The sequence below is a fragment of the Lolium rigidum genome, chromosome 6 (assembly GCF_022539505.1).
Source record: "Lolium rigidum isolate FL_2022 chromosome 6, APGP_CSIRO_Lrig_0.1, whole genome shotgun sequence".
Taxonomy (NCBI): Eukaryota; Viridiplantae; Streptophyta; class Magnoliopsida; order Poales; family Poaceae; genus Lolium; species Lolium rigidum.
This window is the reverse complement of record NC_061513.1, coordinates 142316058-142324766: the sequence shown is the minus strand read 5'-3', so window position 1 is coordinate 142324766 and position 8709 is coordinate 142316058. Positions and strand designations below refer to the sequence as shown.

The 8709-nt window shown below is 45.7% G+C and overlaps 1 long non-coding RNA gene across 1 annotated transcript; it reads right to left on the bottom strand.

Annotated features, from left to right (window-relative positions):
- Window positions 1–7151: 7151 nt before the first annotated feature.
- On the bottom strand, window positions 7152–8113 carry LOC124659778. Its single transcript, XR_006989690.1, has 3 exons — window positions 8001–8113; window positions 7827–7876; window positions 7152–7253 (listed from the first exon to the last, which is right to left on the bottom strand). It is a non-coding gene; the product is annotated as an uncharacterized LOC124659778 (long non-coding RNA).
- Window positions 8114–8709: the final 596 nt, after the last annotated feature.

Genomic DNA, 8709 nt, shown 5'->3' with positions numbered 1-8709 from the left:
AGATGTTGTATATGTTCGTTAGTTTTGTAACAAATGCGTATAAAAGTTATAGAGAAAACATGTCAGAGATGTTGTAATGTTTAGTTATAAATTATTTCTTAACAACTTTTGAATTATTTGCAAAAATATATTTTTTAGTTGTAAATAGTCTGTGGTTTTTTGTGGATGATGTTTGCGACTTTTGTTGTAAACACCCAAATTATTTGTGGCCTGTGTTGCTAATTATTATTGTAAATATTTTACTGGTTTGTTCTAAAGATATTTTTGGAATGAAAGCAGACTTTTATTGTAAACATTCAAATAAAATAATGTTGGTTCTTGTTATTAATTATTGTTGTAAGTATGTTTCCGATTTGTTGTAAAGATATTATTGCATGGAAACTGACTATTATTGTAAACACCCAAATAAAAAATATTGTTTTTGTTGTTAATTATTATTGTAAATATATTGATAATTTGTTGTACATATATGTGAAGATTTACTGTGAAATTTTGTTGTAATACTTTTTATTTTTTGTACACAAAGCGGCGAGTTTTTGTTGCTATACTAAACAGCGGGTTTTGTTGTAAATATCTGAAAGTTTGGGGGCAAAGGGAAACACGTGTTCGGTTTAAACTGTTAGGTTTAGGACCGCGGGTTGATTTTCCAAAAAACAGGGGGCAAAATGTAAAAATCGAAATGCTGCTAATTCTGGACGCCGGATTACGATCGAACGGCGCTGGTACGACCGATCCCCGCGCGCGGATCGGCCGACCGACGGCCAGCGCGCGCCTTTGTTAATTTAGCTACACTAATTTGGGCCCGCTATATAGAAAACAGTGACAGAGATGTGAATCTGGGCTATGATCTTGGGCTTACACTAGTGAGCCGTAATGGATCTTATTCGGACGAGTATACCTTCTGAAAAAAAAAAAAACAGTCTTATTTGGATCACCTGCTACAGTGGTACAGATAACTATGAAAAAACATGTCCAAGTAACTCCAATTCGCCAAAAGAAAGTATATTCAAGTGATTTTATAGACATCTAAAAGAAAAAAGTAGTTATGTACACTAATCATGATTTCCGAAGCATGTTTTGCCGTGTGGCAAAAAGAGCGAATACTAGAAATAGGCTCGTAGCTCTTGGGACTTTGTTTAAATAATTCAAGAACTTTGAAAAGTGAACGTGTCTCTTCTGCATAGCCTGTAAAATAGTGAATTATTTAATGAACTTTGCATACCCGTACAACACATTGTATGCATATATGAAAATAAATTTAGATTTTTCAGAACTTTTAGATACCTTTTAAATTTTTTTAAACAAATTCACGTTCTCTCAAGCCTATGGCACACTGCTGCTACCACCATATATCTCAACCTCAGTTTCGATAAAAAAAAGAAGAACAATCTCCATATTTTGTTATATAATTACACTAATGCAACTAGCCAATAGTCCATATGCAAAAATCTCAAGAGTTAAGAGATTAATGGGGGAAATTCAATTTGGCTCCCGGGTGCATATGCTCCCTCTGCCAAAAAGTTATATTTCGAAATGTCGAAAAATGTTGATTTTTTTTTTACATATACATCTCTATAATATATGTGCGTACGTCAAGTTTCACGAGGAACCAATATTTTGTGTGGTCTATGTAAAAAAGAGAAAATTTATTTTCTGAAAAACCTAATTTTTTACATTGAATTTTGTCTTTTTACACACACTCATGAAACGACTTTGTGAGCATGTAGCACGTGAACATGTGCGTGCAAATTTTCCATTTCTGATTTTTTAAAAATCAAAATATGTGTAACATGCATTTCAAAATAGATGGAGCATATGCTCCCATGTGTCAAAACACCACTCTCCACACATCATGAGAAGTAAGATCAGATGGGTTCATTGGAGGGACAGTCGGACAGTCATGAAGATTTTGTGGCAATTCAGATCCCCTAGCTAATAGTTGGTCACTTCTCGATAGTACTTTCCCCGACTCTAGAACACCATTCGACGCCCCCGTTTAGAGTCGCTTCGCCAGCGCTGCTTCCGCTCCTCTCTTTCTCCCTTGCCGGCGGCATTTCCATCCATGAAGAGGATGGAGTTGGTGATCGGACCCTTGTATATAGTAGATTTAGAGTTAGAGTTTGATGTTTAGGCTTTGCCCCGCTATGCCTGTGTGTACAAGCCTTTCTCTGCTGCTCGTGAGCGACGATAGGTAAGACTGGCGACCTCGTCTTCTCGATCTCCATGGAGGAGGACGAATGATTTGGGTCGATCCGGTGGGTGCTTCGTGAATAACCTCTGCCACTGCTACCTCTTGGTTTCGAGACTCGGGCGAATAGCCACTCTACGATACTTTTTCAGCGGTATTGGCTGGAACGAAACATCATTCACAATAATAGCTTCTACGCAAAGCCCAAATATCCCTTATGCCACATGGGCCTTAAGTGTAGTAGAGATCGGCATCCGTTTGTATTGTGTGAGCTAAGCAGAACCCACAACTTATCCACCTCAATGCTGGACCCACACACTTGTCTAGTGAGCGTGGGATCCACCTCGCTGCAGGATCCACAACTTGCCCAGCTCAGCTTAAGACATGATCCCGAGCTCTCCGCTCGCTCATGCCTGCCCGCTGCCCCCATTTCCGGTGATGGCATGCCCGACAACAACCGGCAAGATATGTCAACCTCTAGTTCTGCCTCCCGCCCCTCATGGCCTAAGTATGGCGTAGTGCCTATGACAAGATGTCCCGACTGCCCACGCGCCACGCCATTTAAGCGATTGGTCACAACCAAGTATGATAATGGGAACTTAGGGCGAGAATTTGTGAAATTTGAGATCAAGCCGGGAAAGGTTAGATCTAAGTTTTCAACCAGACTTTTTTCTCTGGTTTCTCTAGATTTATAAAAGTTTTCCTCCGATTTCGAATTTAGGGTGCATGTGTTTCTTTTCAGATTCTGAAGAAATGTAGCCATTTTAAGTGGATTAATGAGTACGTTGAGAGGCTAGAAGTGGAGGAGCGGCATTGATTTGAGGGGGACCCAACCCAGGAGCTCGATCAAGCACCATTGGTGGAGAAACCAGGCTCATGCAGTGTTGCTGGTGATGCAGAACTAGTGGGGAACTGAAGAAACTCAACAAGCACATAAGAGAAATGGTTGGTTTGAAGGAGTAGTCAGATGTGATCACTGCACATTTTATTTCTGTATAATTTCTCTGAAAATTGTTTACATTCTGTTGATCGGTCGTTACACGTTTTTATTATTGTGGTTATGTTAGCTTGTGAGTGAACGTAAGACTAATGAGATGTATAATTTGCACTCTAGCTTTCCTAATGAATAAAGTGTCACGTTAGTTCGGCCACAATTTTCTGCATCTTGTGTTGCTTCAGTTTCTTCTATTAATGAAGTGTTGCATTCTGTAAAAAAAAGTGATTTTTGGGCTTGCCCTTGGACCATTGATACAGGAAACCCGTCCAAGTTGGTGAACCCATTTAACTTCTGACAAAAGAGCATGTTGGACCGTGGGCTGTGGAGGATTGCGAGCAAATGTAGACAAGTGTGAAAAGAATTTTCCAAACTTCGGCTATCTTTCTGGACATTTTTAATGAAATGAACTTGCCCCTTCTGTGGTTCAACAACGGGAGTTTTAGGGTGATTGGCATTTTTAGTAACCATCCATCCGTTTAATGGTGGTAATTAGATGGAACTAAACTGACGGAACCAAAATTATGGGAGCGGAGCTAAAATTTGTAGGACCGGAATCTCAAATATATTTTACGAAAATTATGGTAATTAGACACATTTTAGTTCTAGATACATCCATATTAGAGTCAATTAATATGAACCGGAGGGAGTACATCCTTTTAATCGGCCGAATCATCCGAGACTACACAAATCTTAAAGCCACAAATAATTAATCATATATACACAGATCTTAAAGTTGCCATCCTTTTCTCACCAAATTTCTCTCAACCTCACCTATCCTCTCTGTCACCTCAACCTCTTCGTCTCTCATCTCTCTCGCTCCCTGGACCAATCTGTCCCGGCAATCCTAGCGATGGAGGGGAGGGGACGGAGGGTCTCTCCCGGCGATCACCGTGATGAGGGGAGGGGGCGCGTCGGAGGGGAGGGGAAGGCGACTGCCGGTCTGTCCCGGCAAATCCCTAATTGAAATCCCCCGCAGCGCTGCTCTGCCGCAACTAATCCGAGCTTGCTGCTGCACCGCCATGGTGGGAGCGAGAGGAGGCGGAGGTGTGGGCATCTCGCGCTCTGACGCGGCCTTGTGCAGACGGCGCATGGGGACAAGGCGACAGCTTGGTTACAACAGTGCTGGAGTTAAACGTGGGGGCATCGCAGGCGGCGACTGCGTTGCAGGCAACAAGGGCGAAGTCTGGACGGACAATGGGGAGGTGTACTGGCACCGTAGGTTGGACTCTGGTCTGAAGAAGAAGAAGCAGTGTGCACTGCTATCTGAAAAACTTTTTTCGCGAAAACGCAAAAAGCTTTGCGTTTCGATTCATTGATAGAAAAAAGGAGTTTACATTACAAGCCTAAGACAAGGCCGACACACCCACACACACACCCGACACTCAAAACGAGACTACGACAAAGTGCCGAAATCCGTCGAGTGCTTCTCCAAGATGCTACAGAGAGAGCTCCTCCGCTAAACAAAACCCATGCTGGTGAAAGTCGCCGTGCTTGTGCATCGACGAAATTACGAAGAACCAGCCATCCGCAGCCAAGACGCGTACCACCCGGATCCCGCGAGCCCACCATGGCTCAGCGAGGAGCATTGCTGCTCCGGCCTCAGCCCAGATCCGGGGACGCCGTCGGCGCAGCGGCTAGCTCCCAGCAACCTCACCAGACGTGAAAGCATGCAGTCTTCAGCAGCCCGCCATCAAGCATAGAGGCCAGCCCACCACTGCACATCCAGAGGCTTGCTTACGTTGTCCAAGGAAGATCCTCATCGCGCAAGCCACCGCGATACCGCTCAAGTGGCTAGCGCGTCACCTGCATCGCAAGACGTCTCCCATTTGGCCAGCACAGAGATCCACGAGGAAGGACTACGGCCTGAACTCAAAGCTCCAAAGACGACGCCTCCATGGAGGGTACGACGTCAAAGACGCCGCCGTCACCCGATTTGGCATGCCAAATCTAAGGTTTTCACCCGGAACCTGAGACCCTAGGTGAGGGAGATGCCGGAACTCCTCGATGACGCCACATAGGAAACGACACCCTCAGGCGTCGCCGTCACCGGCCCCGAAAGGCAGGGCTTTCGCCCGGAGCATGGTACCTCACCACCGCAAGCACTGTCCGCTCTTCGCCCAGAGCTCACGCGCTGACCCAACCAAGGGAGGACTCGCTAGCAGGTCTGCGCGCAACCACCTCAGAGAGGCATTGCCGGCCACCCAGCACCGCCAACCGCACCGCCAGCGCCGCACGGGCTCCCCGAGCCACCACGCCAAGATGGCGTTAGGCTAAGCTCAACCCGGCCAGAGCAGCAGCCCCCTGCGCTCGGAGCCAAGGAGGACGGGCGAGGAGCAGGTGGGTGACCGCACCCAGAACGGCCGGGGCCCGCCTTCCCCGGATCGGGCCCGAAGGGCCCAGATCTGGGCCGGCCGACCCGCGCCGCCACGGTGCCAACTCCGGCCGCCCAGCACCGTCGCCGTCAACCCAGCGCCGTCGCTGCCATCTTCAGCGCCGTCGCCGCCTTTCCCAGCGCCGTCGCCGTCGCTGGGCAGCCATGGAGCTCCTGCCGCCGCCGTCGGGTTTACCCGCGCCCCTACAGACCTGCGGTTGGTGGAGATGCCCGCCGCCGGCGGCACCGCGCGGGCTTTGCCCGGCGGCTCCCGCCGCCGGCGGCGGAGGAGGGGGCGGAAGGGGTCTGGGCGGAGGAGGGAATAGGGTTTCGCCCTGACTCGCCCGCGGGGACGAGCCAGGAGCGGACGGTCTCAAATCACGGGAACAGGCTATCTGAAAAACTAGCACCAGTGATTTGGAATTCTGTTAGTAGTTGTCGTTTGTGCAGTAGTGGATGCTGTAGCAGCATTCTCAACAAGAGGATTTGTATCTGACAATTTCACGGAAATCTGTCTCTCTGTGTTTGTGAAACAAAACTATCTCTGTGAGTGTGTGTGCGCTATCTGGCAATTTATCTTTATATGTGTGTGTGCAGCTGTTGTGAAATAAAACAAAGGGATTTCTATTATTTATAATATGTACAATAACACTCAGTACATACTGAGAAAATTCAGATAAAAAATTGTGCAGTACATACTGAGCAAATTCACCAGAAATTAAACGGGAAACATTGTACAGGAAATTCAGGTTTTTGTTTTGCTGCCTTAGAACAAACGTAGCAGTACATTTGCATTTCATGCGAACATACACCTCAGTTGCAAGTGCTGAAGACTAGTCTAGACCATCTAACTCTGATTTATCCTATTGTTACACATTCCAGGTCCATCAAATTGCATCTTGGTAGAACTTGACACTCCAGCAGAGCTTTGCCGAACTTCAAACAGCAAGCTTGTATATTATCCAAGAATTGGTGGCATAACCATTGTAAGATACTTTAGTTCTCCATCATCATTAGTAATGTCTTGGCCTTCTCAAATTCTTTCAGCCGTCTCCGAAGATTCTTCAACGGGAACTCAGCGTCGAGTTTGTGGTCCTCGACACACTTTATAACAGCCCGAAGAACAGACTGCTCCTTCTTATTTGTGTTTATCTGCAAGAGGAGCTATATTAGACCCACTAACTTGGTATGCCAAACAGAGCCGGCAGAAGAATGCTCGCCAAAAGCCGCGACAAGAATGAAAATATTTTAATACAATGCTTTGTAGCAAGCAAATACAGGAAAACTGATGTTATTTGAAGTACACGTATATTTGATTGGACACTGCTAGTGCTTAGGTTTTCTGACGTACAACGTATATTTTTACAATCCTCCAGGTAGGATTTCATAAGGACTGAGGATATTTTTTGTAGCAGTCCAGCCTCATATGCAAAGTTCACAACATCAAGTTGTTAACCCTTCTTCACAAGTTCTTTGATCATATATCTACTACCATGATTCAGGTTATAGATAGGGCAGCTTAATCTTCAACAGATTCGCTTGAAAAGGATGACCTACAAACTAAATCTTAAGGTACAAAGCAAATGAACCATACATACACAGTTCACATTTGATTCAGATGGAGAGGGTGACAGGCTTCATGAACTTCATGCTTCTCAAAATGATCAGAACATATGGATGCCAGCTCTTTTCTGGACCTTTCGAAAAAAATATGATCAGAGCAATGAGAATGAAGATCATCCTAAAGCGAAAACCAAAAGAAAAGCAGCCGGGCATGGGGAACTAAGGAAGTCCATGGCATGAAGTTTGAGCTCAAGAAGCAACCAGGACAAGTTTCTCCAGCGCGTCAACAACACGCTAGTTGCCTTCTTTTTTAAGCAGAAGATTATATACCTCTCATAGTATGTCCTTGTAAGTTTAATAAGGCTCTAACTGCAAGCCCATTGATGCATAATTTCTCTTCTAAAAGCTGTGGTATTATATTTATCTACTTCTTAAAAAATGTAACAGGTTTGGAAACTTTTAGGTGATTAAGTGGGGTAAAACATAGTTAACAAGAACATGTCGAGAAACCACATCACATATCGCAGGGTGGCTAAGAATGTGGCCACGGGAGTAGTGTGCTTTGGTAAACTAGTTCTGAACACGGGAACATGACCCAGTAAGTCGACAAACAATACACGCATTTAGTTTCAGGGAACATGACACATTGTAGCTGCACGCTATAGGCTCAGAAGCAACATAATTCAGAACATTAACAACTTGCCTACCCAAGGCTCAACCAGCCTTCTTCCTCTAATTTCTGCAGCAATAATACATCCTGCATGAATACAATAGGTCAGCATGTCAAGATCGAAGCTAAAGTAATATCTGCGTCATCTCTCAAAAGAACATTGCATCGCTATTGTTCTGATATGTAAGATCATTTGTTCGTTGGACCTTACCGATGGCGACAGCGCGGTCGAAGGAGGCGGCGTGGACGAGGAGGCAGAGACGCGTCCGCCGTGATAGGAAACACTCGTCAGGTAGGGGCTGGATGCTCCCGACGATCCCAGCGACAATCCAGCCGATCCCCGTGATGGAGGGGACGGGGCAGTGACTCTCCCGGCGATCCCCGTGACGGAGGGGAGGGGGCTGTGACGGAGATGACGGGACCGTCACTCTGTGACGGAGGGGGGGGGGGCACCGACGGTGGCGGCTCGCGGCTGCGACGGAGGAGAGGGGCAGCGGGCGGCGGCAGGGGCGCTCGTGGAAAGGATGTCACGCATGAGACTGCTCCCATTATGATTTAATTAGATGAGTTCTGCAAAACGTCCGTTTAGAATCGTTGAAGCATTATAGAAGTTAAGAAAAATTTATCTGATATAATCAACGGTCACGAAAAAATAGATTAGATGGAACCTAGATTCAATTAGACGGAACCTAGACTCCGTGCCAATCACCGTAAAATAAGAAACGTATTTTCAATTTGTACAAAAGAGGGGCAAAACAGTAATGGATTTTCATAGTTCATGTGATTAACAAAACTGGTAACACACTGGCTGCAGAGGAAACACTTCCTTTTTTTTTTCGAAATGGGGAATGGAACCCCGGCTTCTGCATCATGATGATGCACACGGCCTTTTATTGATAAAGTAAAGTTACAAAATTTAA